Source organism: Acipenser ruthenus, chromosome 17, assembly GCF_902713425.1.
Source record: "Acipenser ruthenus chromosome 17, fAciRut3.2 maternal haplotype, whole genome shotgun sequence".
In the NCBI taxonomy this organism is placed as follows: Eukaryota; Metazoa; Chordata; class Actinopteri; order Acipenseriformes; family Acipenseridae; genus Acipenser; species Acipenser ruthenus.
The window spans coordinates 14,484,097-14,499,745 of record NC_081205.1 but is presented as its reverse complement, the minus strand read 5'-3'; the positions used below and the strand labels follow the sequence as shown (position 1 = coordinate 14,499,745).

Sequence of the window (15,649 nt, the reverse complement as noted above, 5' to 3'; positions counted from 1 at the left end):
GTCACTACTCAGTGCAGCATCCCCAGGCAGCGTGGCTGGCAGCTGGGCGGCGTGGAGAGTTAGGATAAAGAGTCTCGGGTCCATGTTGGAGAGACGAAAATAGAGAAACCTCCCCCACCCCCTCCCCCTCCCCCTCCCCCCTTGGCGGGGCCTGGCTCGGCAGGTGGGGACTCGGCCAGCCAGAAGGGGCAGAAAGGTGCTCGGACCTGAAAAGAAACGAGGTAGATGGGATAGCAAGGTTGTGGCCTTGGTGAGGCTAGCGCATGAGCTGCGACAGAATAGTTGTGGCTGGGGGTCCCCTCTAGCCGTCGAGGAACCGCCAGGGATGGCAGTGACTTGGGCAGGAGGCCGACCCGGTCGGTCGGGGGAGTGAAAATCACAACCACCCCCCCCGCCCGCCCCAAAAGAAGGACCCCCAGCTCCCCACAGCACCGCACCGTGAAGATAGGGTAGAGACCGCTGAGCCGCACACATAGATAAGAGTAAGCTGTAAGAAAGATAAAATACAGGGAGAGGTTAGTAATGACGACTAGGGATTGGAGGCCATCCGTGCTGTGGAAAGGAAAACGCCCACCCTAGTGGGGGGAAACCTTTGGTGGACCTGGCGGAGAGGGAGCCCCCACTCCGGGCATACTAACAAAGGACTTTTGAGCTGCTGCAATGCCTGAAGGGACTGAAGGCGGAACTGATACTGGATGGCGGATAGGTAGTTCCTGAGGAGGAAGGAGCCAGGTTGAGAGACAGACTGAGATACATGATAGAAGATGGAGTGAGAAATACGATTCTGGGCGTAGAAGGAGGTTACGGAGGACCATGCAGTAGAGTAAGCTGAGCGTGAGGATGGGGCTAGAGCACTCTCCATAAAACAGAGGGCCGACTGGAGGAGACCAGAGAGAGTGGAGTTTAGTTGAATATTAGCTGGCTGAACGAAGGCGCCTGCTGCGGGTTGGGATCTGCTCCTGGAATTAGGCTGTGGAACTTCAGGACCTGCCTGCGAGATAAAGCTTAGAGGCGTTAAGGGACCCGGGGATGTGGCGGGCCCGAATAATGACGTTATTGGACACGAAGTTCCAGACCAGGTGACAAAGAAGCTGCATGATTAAGGGGGGGGGGGGGGGTGATGAGCGCACCCTTTTTTTTTTTTTTCGCGGATTTGAGAGAGATCGGAGTGCTTGAAGCCTGGAGCTGGGAAGCTGGAAGTTGATGGAGTTGAGAATTCTGCACAGCGGAGAAATCCAAAGAAGGCGATCAGGCACAGGGTTTCCATGACAATGTTGTCGAATGGGTTGAAACATCCTTGCCGGAGAAGGTCTGTTGAGATTGGTTGTCTTGATGGAGAGGAGGGGGGCAGGCTTTTCTCCAGCCTCTGAGAATTAGGCGGATCTCTGGAACGGACGACAGAGGTGGAGAGGAGATAGATTGAAGGCGAAATCGATACACGCTAGGTAGCATCTAAATAGAGGAGGGGGCTAAACGTAGAGGCAGCCTGAGGTAAGTGATGAAGGAGAGGAGGTGCTGGAGGTTGCAAGAGGTACGAGAGATCAGTTTTTTGCTCGCAAAAGTGAGTAACTGAAGACCAGGCGTCGAGTAGGAGGAACGGGTAGATGGGTCGAGGGCGTTCTCCATGAATCCACATGCTGATTGAAGGAGGCCGGAGAGAGAGTTATTCAGTTGAAAATGAGTGGGGGGCTGGAGGCGGAACTGGTGCTGGATACCTGAGAGATCATTCCTGATGGATGAAGGCTATCCCAGGTTAAGGGATAGCCTGAGGTCTGAGATAAAGGCAAGGAGGTGCTAAAGGTTATAGGAGGTGACAGAGATCCGATTCTGGGCACAGAATGTGGAAAGGAAGTCCAGGCAGTAGAATAAGAAGAGCGAGTGGAAGGGGCGAAGGCATGCTCCCTGAAGCTGCTGGCCGACTGGAAGAGGCCGGAGAGTGTGGAGTTTAGGGAACACCAGTTGATTGAAAGGAGAAAACTTGCCGCGGGTTGGGGTGTTTCTGGGACCAGGCTGTGAAACTTGTGGACCGTCACACAACCTCCACCGTGTTTTAACACTGGGCATTTTTTCTTTTTTTTTTTTTTTGCCAGGTGTAGTATTTGTAGTAAAATACTACAGCTGGCCAAAGTCCAGTATCTGGGTGCACGGCATGGTTCACAAGAACTCATGGTTGATATGGCTTAACGCTCCAAGTCTATCCATTGTATTACTCTTGATGTCCTGGTAACTGTTGCCTCTTTTTTTTTTTTCTCCTCCACTGGTAAATTAACTGATGCTGTCATGGTAAGTTCACAGGGTGCACTCTGATCCTTCGGGAGTTCTGCAGATGAAGTGCTTCACGAGAGCAGTTAGACATAGTACTTCCATGGTCAGGTCATTGAATGGACAGAGCAGCCTTTTCTGAGGGTAGAGATTAAAGAGTGAAGGATGTCTATTGCTATAGGGAGCCAGGAGGGAGCAGCAAGGGGTGGGGGGGGGGGAGCTCTTGAGGATCTCTCCGAGTGTCAAGCAAACTGATGGGACGGAGATGAGGCGGCAGAAATACTGAATTCCGGAGATGTAGGCTTTAACGGTAGTGGGGGCTAAGTGAAGAGAATCCCTTGCATGGGCGATGGAGGCTACAATCCGCTGTTCATTAAATCGGAATGGGATGTATTTTGTTTTGAGTGCAGAATGTTGTAAATGTTTTCCATCCAATGGTAAATGAAGATTTGGTAGCTGGGGCTAAGAGTGTGGCTATGTAGTGATGAGCAGACTGCAGAAGGTTGGAGAGTGTTGTATTTAGTTGAACGGCAGATGTTGGTGTTGCAGAGTTTGATGAGGCTGCGGTGGCAGCTGGAGCTGAACAAATAAGACATCGACTGCGGAGTTGTTTCTGGAAACGAAGGCAGAAAGATAAGATGCCGACCATCCTGTGTTAGTTAATACAGGATCGATCAGCGGTTTGCTACCATCACGTCTGCTAAGAAATAAATAATGTCTGTTTGGAATGGAAAAGGTGAACTTGTAATCAGAGGTTTGGGTTTCACAACTCCAGTCATTCTCCTAATAGTGGAACTCCTTAAATCATAAATCAAAGCAGATTTCCAGTCTCGTACCGTGTATTAAAGCTTGTAGTATCTGAGAGGATGAGCGGACATGAGACTAAATTGCTGAGGAAATCAAGCGCGCCGTGTGTGTAAAGATTTTTTATTTATTTATTTATTTTAAATCCAGGTATTGGAGGAAAGCTGGAGCGTAGGAAGCTCTGGAGGAGAGCAGTTGCAGATTTGAACAGTAAACCAAAGCAACTCTGTATGCTGCAATAGGAGCAGATCTGAAGAGGGAGCCGAGATTTGCTGTAATGAGGGGATATTAACAGTAGAGGCAAGATCTGCTGAACGGGCAGAGATCTGAGGGAGTAAACGATGGAATGCTGTCAGTGGTGAGCAGTGGCCTGCTGTAGAGAGCAGAGATCTGCTGAAGCAGTAGAAATTGGTATTTGAGAGTTAAGGCGTTTAAGATGATGTCGGCGATGGGGCTGCCTTTGGGCACAGATGCAGAACCTGAGAGGAAGAGAATGCTTTGCTCGGAGACTGCTGCAAAACCTATTGATATGATCAGGAGCAGTCCAAGAGTATTGTCTACTACAGTGTAGGAGGACGCTTTGACTGAAATGTTGATAATCGTAGGACATAGTTTCTGTATGTGCCTGGTAGCTCAAATTGAATTAAATGGACTTTGAAAGTTGTATTAGCCTTGATGAAGTTGGGGGAAAATGAGGAAGTGCAAATCAGGGAACAAGGTTGCAGGAATGGCCTGATGCAAGGAAGCTGGAAAATTAATGTGACGGTGGATTCTGAACATCTCAGAAAGCTGATAAGCTTGGCTTCATGACCAGGACCTCGAGGGGATTTGAAAAATTCAAGTTAATATATGTAGCAAAAGAGGTTGAGGCAGGAGGGGTCTGAGAATCCCTCGGAGTGACAACGAACTGCAGGAATTGATAGAAAGTTTGGAGTGTGAGATTCGCAGCGACAGCAAATCATTTTAGATTATGTAGAGCTTGTGGTGTTGTGCTGCCATCTAGAGGTTGTGATTGGAATTGAAACTATTGGCTTCAGTGAAGCAGGGTAGCATATATTTGGTTATTGTGATTAAAATCCTTGTCTATGTATAAAACATTTGCTTTAGAACAGTTAGTGATGATATAAGTAAGTTAACGTAGGTCTAGAAGAGGAGCTTGCAGTATTTAGATGTCACAATTCGGAGTTGAAGCTCTCGTGTTGCAAAAGGGCAGCAGCAAGAGCCAGAAGATTGCAGTAGTGAGGCACAGCCTCGCATTGCCTGTTAAAGCTGCCTGGTCGCCATGGCAACTTACCACTCCCAGTAGTCCCTCGATGAGACGTTGCCGTGGTAACCATGGTCTGTGAGGCGCCAGTGGGAAAGAATTGCAGTACAGCGGTGACGTTGGAACAGTCTTTCTGATGAAAACGCAGACCAAGTTGAGAATGGCACTCCGCTTTGAACGGCGCTGTAGCTGGGCTGGACACTGGATGGAGCAGACAAAAAACGAACGTTGGAGCTCCTGCAGAAAAATAGAAAAGCTGAATGATGAAAAGAATCACCTGAGCAGGTAGAAAAATAGCTGATACTGTCTTACCAGCGCTGTGCAGAGAAATGACCTGCAGTGAAAGGAGCGAACAACAAAAAAACAAACACAGACAAAGGGCCGAAGCAGTGCTGGGTGTATAAATAAAAAAGGAGAGATTGACATGCAAGCTACCTAATGGGACTTGATTGATACTGAACCCCGAACTTCGACTGGCAGGCAGGTCTGCCTATTAGGCAGATAATAAAACACCTCTCCGCGAAAACCCGCCTCCTCAGTTACATCACAAAGGAAACACGCCTTCTAAGGGCAAAAGCTGCCTGTTTCCAAGCCCTCACATTCAAACTGAAAACTGCGCGCCAAGGTTTTGCAGCAGAACAGATTTGGAATGAAAAAGGTAGGATGTTTTATTCATCTTCTCAAAATACACTGTTTTTAGCAGAACGTATGCACATAAAGGCATTAAAATATGTTGAGTTACACCTTAAATATGAATATGAATATCTTCTTCTGTTAAGTTGTAATATATAAAGTTTTTTTTTTTTTTAAGTGTAGCTATCATTTCATATATTAGTGATGCTTAATCTCTACCTTTGTCTCGTTTTGTTGTTCAAACGTATATTTTAATTATTCACTTTATGTGCAGCATAGTATTTATGCTCTACTGTGTGTGCAAGTTGTTCACAGTGATCCACAACATTCAGTTACACATAATTTATAATTGATTTGCTGTTAAAAATGATAATACAAAATATAATAAACTTACCAGGCATGTCAGCTGAAGTTATGCTAATGTCCTATGTCTTAAGCAAATATTGGTAACAGAATAACAAGGTTGGTTACTCTAAACTAAATTATTAATTTACCAGCTGGTAAGACTACTGTAGTTAAAACACAGAGTCCTGGAAGGCAGGTTTACATTGGGTGTTTATAATAGGCACATGCCTGGCAGGCTGGTTTATATTGGGCACATGCGTGGCAGGCTGGTTTATATTGGGCACATGCCTGGAAGGCTGGTTTATATTGGGCACATGCCTGGAATGCTGGTTTATATTGGGCACATGCCTGGCAGGCTGGTTTATAATAGGCACATGCCTGGCAGGCTGGTTTATAATAGGCACATGCCTGGCAGGCTGGTTTATATTGGGCACATGCCTGGCAGACTGGTTTATATTGGGCACATGCCTGGAAGGCTGGTTTATATTGGGCACATGCCTGGAAGGCTGGTTTATATTGGGCACATGCCTGGAAGGCTGGTTTATAATGGGCACATGCCTGGCAGGCTGGTTTATAATGGGCACATGTCTGGCAGGCTGGTTTATAATGGGCACATGCCTGGCAGGCTGGTTTATAATGGGCACATGCCTGGCAGGCTGGTTTATATTGGGCGTTTATATTGGGCACATGCCTGGCAGGCTGGTTTATAATGGGCACATGCCTGGCAGGCTGGTTTATAATGGGCACATGCCTGGAAGGCTGGTTTATATTGGGCACATATAGGGTTTAATTTAAAACCGAGTTTAATCTGGTTTATATAGTTATCTTATTATGTAGAATTTTGTTTAAAAAAAAAATAAATTAAAAAAATTAGCAGCCCATCCAGTAAAACTACAAGTATGGCAGCAATCAACCACTCCCCCCATCTCACGCTACCCGATTTGGCAGCCTTGTAGCGGTACAATCAGCTTTGTATGCAGCTCTCTTAATTTACGAAGTGATAGACAGATTAAGTACTACTTCCTTTTTATATTTCTCTTTGCAGATGTGTCATGGTAGATAGGGGCATGAAAGAAATCAATGCAGTACACACAGTGTTTCCTTATGCAAAGGTGTTGCTGTGCTGGTTCCATGTACTTCAGGTAAAAAACCAAAACCACTTTCGGTTAGGGGTCATTCCGGGTTGATTGCAGTGTAGCAATGACTTTGGTCCATACCAAGTGGACTAAAATGCAGTCTAGCAAATGCTGCAAATTAGACCTGATTGCACCATACCAAAACCAAATAGTTAATCATGTGAATTGGTTCAGCTGATGTGAACATGCAGAACACGTTAGACCGCCCATGTGGACCAATATCAGAAGCAATGCAGAAGATAAGTCACATCAAACTTTTAACAGTTTAAAAACCCTTCAGTAGAATAAATGTCATCTAAAAGAGTTCCAAAATTTTCAATAGAGGAAAAGATGTATTTAGTACACCTAATTAAAAACTACATTAACGAAGTTGACAGCACCAGCAAAGAAGACGAGAATATTGTATTACGTACAATGGCATGGAAAAATATTGAACAGAATTTCAATGCTAACCTTTTGGGGCGGCCGCAAATTTTTCAGGATAGAGGTGTACAGTACTAACTGTAGTCCAAGCACATGGACTAAACCTCCTCATTCCACTAGTTCAGGGGTGGCCAACCCTGGTACTGGAGAGCCACAATCCTGCAGGTTTTATAGGTCTCTCTAAATCATCAAACACTAATCAACTGGCACCCATGGGAATTTTGACCAATTAAGACCAATTAATAATGTCAATTAAGTTATCAAGGCTTCGGTTAAAACAAAAACCAGAAGACCCTGTGGCTCTCAAGGACCAGGGTTAGCCAGTCCTGCACTAGTTAGATGAATCAAGTGGACTAACTGGTACAGTGCAATCGACCCTCAATGTCTAATTACTTAAATATATCTACAGGTAACCTATTGATTTCAATTGCACTTAGTATAAAAGTACTTGAGAGTGGGTATTTATATCCATAATGTAGAATTCACATACAAGGTCTTAAAGCCTTATATCAGGGGTAGGCGACCCTGGTCCTGGAGTGCCACAATCCTGCAGAGTTTGTAGGTATCTCTTAATCATCAATTATTAAATCCCTGGAACAAATGGTAATTCTGATCAATTAAGATAATCAATGAGTCAATGAATTTATTAAGGGTCTTGGGGTAAAAAACTGAAGTGTTTGTGGCAGTGGTTCCCAACCCTGGTCCTGGAGGACCACCTACCCTGCTGGTTTTTGTTCCAGCGAGCTCTCAATTACTTAATTTAAGTAATAGTTGAAACACTTAATTTAAGTAATAGTTTAAACTGGACTTTTTAAATCATGTAACTTATAAAAAGTTGGAGAATTCAAGTTACTTATACAATTTTACGCCTAACTTGGAACCCCAACTGTTTAAAAGAATTAAAAGGCTCTGATTAGGCAAATTATAAGTTCAATTAAGTAATTGCAAGCTCGGTTGGAACAAAAACCAGCAGGTTAGGGGGTCCTCCAGGACCAGGGTTGGGAATCACTGGTCTGTGGCACTCCAGGACCAGGAGTGCCTACCCCTGCCTTATATATTCAGAAAAATATCTGCCTCCTCCCAGACCAGCTTTTGGCAAAATGACAGAATGCAAACTTGTGTGCATTATAAAATAAAATAAAGATTTTATGGTAGAAATTTGGTATCTCCTAAGTCTGAAGGTTACAGGAAGGGAATTGAATGACAATCTGATTGATAAAAAATGAAAACATTGTTCCTTAATGTGATCTAACAAAAGTGAAACAAAGTAGCAGTCAGAAAACTGTTCATTCCAATTGCATTTTACATGTGTCTTCATACTTAGATTTGATTATACTTGATTTATTATAATGATCATTATTATTATGTAATTTACACAATCCATGATACATAGCGAATTCAAAACTAATTAAAAAACTAATATACAATAAGTTTTAAAAAATCAGTGTACAATAGTTACAATTTTGAAAGCAAACAAAAAACAGACCATGTGCTATAGTACTTTCTAACACAGACTTAGACAGTGATAACACCATGTAACAATTTTTTTTTTTTTTTTTGGTTCCTGGGTAGTAAGTGTTATTTCCTAATTGCTTATGCCTCAAAAGTATAGACAATGGCTATTATTCCCTACAAACTTTGCTTTTGTGACCAGGACAGTGATATTTTGAAATTTACCTATTTCCAATGAGAACACGGGTGAATTTGTGTCTTTTCATTCACAAAGTCAGAAAAAAACAACATATGAATCCAAATTAACATGTATTTATACTAAAGTAATACAAAAATGACTACAAAAGATTTAGAAGTGAGTAGTTTTTCGAATTTTACGATTATACTGTAAATCACTTTCACGAATCAGCCCCCAAATGTAGTCTCCCATCATGTTCTCGTTATACTGTCCTTGGTAGCGGCGTTCAAAGTCCAGTATATCCTGGTGGAAGCGCTCGCCTTGCTCCTCCGAGTACGCTCCCATGTTCTCCTTGAATTTATCAAGATGAGCATCAAGGATATGGACTTTGAGGGACATCCTACAGCCCATTGTGCCGTAGTTCTTCACCAGTCTCAACTAGCTCCACATAGTTTTCGGCCTTGTGATTGCCCAGGAAGCCCCGAACCACTGCGACAAAGCTGTTCCAAGCCACTTTCTCCTTACTAGTGAGCTTCTTGGGGAATTAATTGCACTCCAGGATCTTCTTTATCTGTGGTCCGACGAAGACACTGGCTTTGACCTTTGCCTCAGACAGCTTAGGGAAAAAGTCTTGAAGGCTGCCGACTCCTTATCTAGAGCTCTGACAAATTGTTTCATAAGGCCCAATTTGATGTGCAGTGGTGGTATCAGCACCTTCCGGGGGTCCACCATTGGCTCCCACTTGACGTTGTTCCTCCCCACAGAGAACTCAGTCCGCTGTGGCCAGTCCCGCCTGTGGTAGTGCGCCTTGGTGTCCCTGCTGTCCCAAAGGCAAAGATAGCAGGGAAACTTGGTAAAACCGCCTTGGAGACCCATCAGGAATGCCATCATTTTGAAGTCTCCTATGACCTTGATGCCATCTCAGAAAAATGCAGATATGTATCCACTTAGGCAGCTGGAACTAAACTGAACTGGTGGGCTTAAGGCCCCTGTATTTATACTACTATTTATATTACTGAAAAGTTCTAGAAGTTACTCCAAGTTTACTCAGCACTGAATCTATCTGGAATGTTCTGGAAAATAGGTCAATTTCAAAATATCACTGTCCTGGTCACAAAAGCAAAGTTTGTGGGGAATAATAGCCATTTTCTATACTTTTGAGGCATAAGCAATTAGGAAATAACACTTACTACCCAGGAACAAAAAAAAAAAAAAAATTGTTACACAGTGTTATCAACTTTTAGTTTTTTGTTTTTTAAAGGCGGTACACAGATGGATTGTCCGACGTGATGGAGGATGCAGTCAGAATCTGTCTGCAAAAAATTAAGTGATTAGGTCTATGATTGCCTTAAAACAATGCAGTACAGTAAGTTTCTTTTTCTTTCTTTCTTCCACGTTAGCAAATGTCATAAGGTGCTGATCTTTATTGATGAGTTCAAAGTTTGTTTTTTAATTTCCTTCTCACCACAATAATGACATACTGTTGCTCATTCATGGATAATCCATTTACCATAATTAAACTACCCATCTTTTTAATAGAATTTGTATATTGACAAACGTGTATTTTTTGAAAAAAAATTATTTGGTATGCATGTCTTTCTGTTAACATATTTTTATTTATTTTCATTCAATTTAGGCTGCCGAGTTTGAAAAGATGTCAAAGGAAGTGATTGTCAAAATAGACAGAGAAACTGGCAGTTCAGTAATTTCACAGTATCTACAGGACCATTGGTTTCGAAATGCAGACATGTGGGCCAATTTTGGACAGAGAGTTTACCACCAAGACAGTGAAACGAACAACCTTGTTGAGAGGTATGCATTATGTAAAAATAGTGATTAAAAAAAAAACATAAGTTGCAACACTATAGGCAAGAGACAGACTTGTCTCGAATGCTTGCCTATGCCATTGCCAGCTTTGGCCAGGAGTTCTGAGAGGGTGGCGCACAATTGACCTGGCGCCTGCAGGTTCAGGGCGTTGGCATTTCTAGCTGCATCGACTCCTCCAAACGATGTGTTCGCTAGGGGGTGGGAGCTCTGGGCTTGTAGTGCGAAAAATAGCATATGGCTTTGACAGTGCTCGTATCGGAGGGCGCATGCTTTGTCTCATCCCTCCTGAGGAGGCGGGGAGTTGTTGCGGTCAGCCAAGTTGAATTGCTGATAAAGGGAAAAAAATTGGTGATACTAAATAAAAAAAATTAAAAATTGCTTTTGCTTTTCTTTTTTTCCCATAGATTTTTTTTCAGCATGAAGTATCAGTTTCTTCATGGCTATGCAAACAGACGAGTTGATGAACTACTTCTACTACTTAATACCAAGGTGGTCACTTACTAGAGGTTTGTGTAACATTTCCAATACTAGCATTTTTATGTGGTCTAGTGTTGCAAATGAGTGATTTAAAAAAATAAATACATTATACATAAATATATTATATTTGTAATTTTCTAGAACAAAAAGTTGTTGTGTACATTTATTTCAGTATCTGTACAAATAAGGAGATAGTGTACCACAGGTAAATGCATTTTTGTCATGTATATAATTTACACAACCCATAACTTTTTTTAGCATGTGAATAATAGAATACTGCTCTACTAATTGTATTCTCTCTTGTATATGGTGCAGGTATCTGGAAGATCTTCATGGTGCTCAGAGGATTTCTGATTCCAAAACACAGGATACTGCAGAATCTGCATTACGTATGAAGAACAAAGGCCTTCAAAATAATTTTGTTTACAAATCAGGTGGCCATTGCACAGTGCCTTCAGAAGCAGATAAAGCAAAATGTTATGCTGTGGATTTAATTAGCATGAAATGTGAATGCGCCGTTTCTGAAAGGGGTAATTTGTGCAAGCATATTGAGTTTGCAAAAATGATGTGCAAAGAACAGGGGATTGATATTGATGGAATTCGAAAATAATTAGCCAGTTCACTAACTGAACAGCATTGCTATGAGTGGGATGGAAAACATTTAATTGTACATTGTGCTGGTAGTTTTGGAGTAGTACATGTGCAAAACCAAGTGTACCTGTCTTGCCAATAGAGAAATATGTGTCTGTCTAAGACTTTCTGAGTTAATTGATACACAGAACCCTAACCAAGAGGTAACTGACTGCTTTGTGAATACCACAGCAAATTGTCAATCACACAATGAACAGTTGTGTGTAAAGAAGATGATTTCAGACTTATAGGAGTGGTGTGACAGCAGTGATTATAAGGAATCTCCAGAGTTGAATGCTGCAGTAAAACGTGCACACCAACTAGCATTTGGACAGTATAGCATGGCCAGCAATAAAATAAAAATGATAAGGCTGCATGCTTACAGAAAACGCATTGAAAGAGCAAGAAGCTATGCTATAGACATGCATTCATATCAGCTCAAAGAACCCCTTAATCGAGCTTTATATACCCATAGACCTGATTCCAAATTCAAAGTCTGTTCCTTTAGAAAAAGAATAATTGGTAGCAGAGCAAAGAATCAGATACTAAAATCGAGCTGAACGTGTGCTGTTATGAGCCCGTGCCTTTATTTTTGAATTACAGAATGCACACAAAAGTGGACTAAGTATAGAGGTTAATTACAACTGTTAAGGACCTCAAAGGTCTCTTCAAGTAAGAGTGAAATAGCTATTTATATGTATAGTGGCAGCATGTTATCAAAAATAAAATATATGTTGCATAGTTCTAATTGCTGATGATTGTATTCTGGCCAAGTTGGTCGATATTTGATATGGTATGTCTCCCTTTTCTCTTAATCAGATTACTTAAATAACACTTAAATGTGCATTATTGTAACACTTTGTAAATAGAAGTTGTAAAAATATGATTTGTAGTAAATAGAATGTGCAATCTTTAAGTAGCGAGTAGTGTAAAAGCAAATTGTTAACATAAAAATCTAAGCCTGAACTGAATTTCTTTCAAAGGGGGAACATGTCAGGGTGTCATTAGAGCTGAGAAGTGGGGAGGAGGGTTCTTATGTACAGCACTTTTTTCCACAATTGGGTCCAGTACTTTGTATTGCTCTGTATCAGTCTGTTGAAGCATGTATGTGCAGTTTTACATTTTAATACTGCTAATATTTAAATCATAAACAAATAAAACAAGAAACTATAAATCTGAGATGTTGTACAGTACCTTTATTTATGTATGTTTATGGTACATTTTTAAATGTATATTTAAGAGGTTGTATAGAAAAGAAAATGCCTTACATAAAATGCTATTTTAGGTTTTCTTTGCTTAGAAATGTTCTTAATGTTTTGAACAAGCCCTTTTTTAAAATAATGAACATATATGCAAAGGATGTCATCTAAAACTACACATTCTGCAGTTTTTCTATCTGGGAATCGGCACATTTTTGAAGTACAGAACTGTAAACATCAAGCATGTGACAACCCAGTCCATGAGTAGCCATGTCAAAGTCTGTAGCACTTTCTTTAATTTGGTCTGTTGTATTCTTGATGCCATCGAGAAAAAAAAAAAAAAAAAAAAAAAAAAAGGATATATATATATATATATATATATATATATATATATATATATATATATATATATAATTTTTTTTTTTTAAATAATGAATAATACAATTCGTACTGCAATACTCAATAAACCAGTCATGTGGTTTTATGCAAGCTGCTTTTGGCCTTAGACACAGATTTTACCCAATATTTAATGAGGATTGTTTTTAGCGCCTAACATTTTATCTTGTAATGGTATGTAAATAAAAACAAAAAATATTGAGATGACCAGCGGAAAAAATCACCCTGAGAAAATCTGCAAGTCTATTTAGAAGTTTTAATGTGTACCTTTACACTTTAAGAATAATAATTTGGGGCTCACAAGTGGCATAGCGGGTAAAGGCAGAGTGCAAATCCTGCCTTCTATATTTAATATGATATAATTGTGCTTCCACAAAATGAGTGCCATGCATAAAAAACTGGAGAGGTAAAATATATAGGTTAATTAAGTCTTCTGTTGACTATTTTTACAATTTCGCACATTTGATTGCAATCATATCTTTCTCTGGTTGACCCCTCTTTCTAACTTTATTGTTTTGTACATGGGAAATATTTTGGTCTGATTTTACTTTTTCTATATTTCATATTCATAGTGTATATTTTTTGTTACAGATTTGATGTAATTTAACATTTTGGTTACAGTACACCTGCGTTTTTCATCACTAGTGTAAAACAGTAAAGAAACATACTTAAATTCATGAAGCTTTCCAATGGCAACATCTTTGGTTGTGATCGAGCCCTCCAAAACTGCGATCCTGTCAAAAGGAATCATCCTTACTGCCAACTTGCCGATGCCCACAGAAAAGTGTTACTATTATTGTAACAATCAACTTTTAACATACAATAAGACTGACATTACATTTTTCTATATTCACAAATAATGGATTTATTTAATGATAAATATAATGTTTACTTTTTGCATGTTACATTTGACTTAAGCTGGTGCCTGAATGCAAGACAACTTAGAATGGAAACATATAATTAGATTGTTAGGTTTTAAAAACAAGGCTACCCACACTACACTATTGAGATAAGGTATTTTGAAGCTGTTGAATGCAGTGGTCTGTATATTGTACCATGTGTTATACTACTAATTGATATGTTTTAGTGTGTTGACATTGCACTGGACATTTACTAATGTACCCTCAGTCAGTTTGGAACACAGGGAAGTTACAGTGGTTGTTGGGCCAGGACTAATGCCAACTGTCTCTTCAATCTTCAAGCTCACTCTTAATTTTGATCTACCCTTAGATATGCAACCAGGGAATTGGCTGACATATTCTCAGGTGGACCTGTCCTTTTCCTGATCTCCTCTGCTGTCACATTGTATCTTTGGGGGAAAGGTATAAGAATAATAAGATACAAAATATGGCCAACATTGCAAAATTGATACACAAATGTAAATTTAATGAAACCATAAAAAGGTATTTACTTAATTCAGAATTAATTTAATTCTGCATTAAGACTTTGGACTGAACTTGAGAATACTTAAATTATGGAATGTTCCAATATCACATTAATCTGTTTATTTATGTTATATTACCTTTTCTTTCTCTTGTTGAAAGAAAGAGGGAGAAGGCTCTCAACTTCAGCAAATACTTGTGGTGTAGCCATGCTGTCGGGTATTACAGCTGGGCGAGGCACAGCCAGTGATACAGATGGATGCTGAAGTGACATAGCGACTGTGCTGGAGGAAGGAGGGCATGCCTGTGGCAGTGGGGAAGCAGTGTCGCTTTCTGAACAAGCAGCAGGGGTTGCTGATGTAGCATGAGCTTTTTCTGCATGAAGAGCAACTATCGTAGGTTGTAGAAAATATTGTTATATGGTCTAATGTGTTGGTATATGGCCTAATGTGTTAGTCCAACTGCATCAGTAAAGTATCTGATATTTTCACTTTCATTGTTAACATCCTTTCTAACAACTTATAACACTTTAAAATGTATGCGCCAAAGTGCTGTCCATGAGCAGCAATACTGAAGACATTATTGTGGAGTGTACATTTTAAAGTGTTATAAGTTGTTAGAATAAAAAATCAGATACTTTACTGATAGTCATACACATTAGGCCATATAACATTTTCTACAAACTATAATAGTGGCTCTATACATAAACTATTCAGTAATTTGATAAAATATAATTATTTATTCACAAACAATAATTCATACTTACCAGTGACCGAAGTACACTTCCTACACTTTCTGGGAGGCATTTCTCTGAGAAAAAAATATCAGAATGAAATTATGATAATGGCAAGCTACAGCATTTTTTTTTTTTTCAATCACAATTTTTTTTAATCAGCCTGCCAGCCATGTGCATATTATAAACCAGCCTGCCAGGCATGTACCCAATTTAAACCAGCCTGCCAGGCAAGTGCCCATTATAAACCAGCCTGCCAGGCACGTGCCCATTATAAACCAGCCTGCCAGGCACGTGCCCATTATAAACCAGCCTGCCAGGCACGTGCCCAATATAAACCAGCCTGCCAGGCACGTGCCCAATATAAACCAGCCTGCCAGGCACGTGCCCATTATAAACCAGCCTGCCAGGCATGTGCCCAATATAAACCAGCCTGCCAGGCATGTGCCCAATATAAACCAGCCTGCCAGGCATGTGCCTATTATAAACCAGCCTGCCAGGCATGTGC

General features: G+C 40.8%; 1 long non-coding RNA gene across 3 annotated transcripts; it reads left to right on the top strand.

Annotated features, from left to right (window-relative positions):
- Window positions 1-4,570: 4,570 nt before the first annotated feature.
- On the top strand, window positions 4,571-12,617 carry LOC117423592 (uncharacterized). Of its 3 annotated transcripts, XR_004547810.3 has the most exons (5): window positions 4,571-4,988; window positions 9,759-9,863; window positions 10,134-10,309; window positions 10,729-10,830; window positions 11,117-12,617. It is a non-coding gene; the product is annotated as an uncharacterized LOC117423592 (long non-coding RNA). The 3 variants fall into 3 exon arrangements; XR_009307572.1 differs by lacking the exon at window positions 11,117-12,617 and having other exon boundaries at window positions 10,729-11,099; XR_009307573.1 differs by lacking the exons at window positions 4,571-4,988; window positions 11,117-12,617 and adding an exon at window positions 6,197-6,450 and having other exon boundaries at window positions 10,729-11,099.
- The last annotated feature ends 3,032 nt before the right edge of the window (window positions 12,618-15,649 follow it).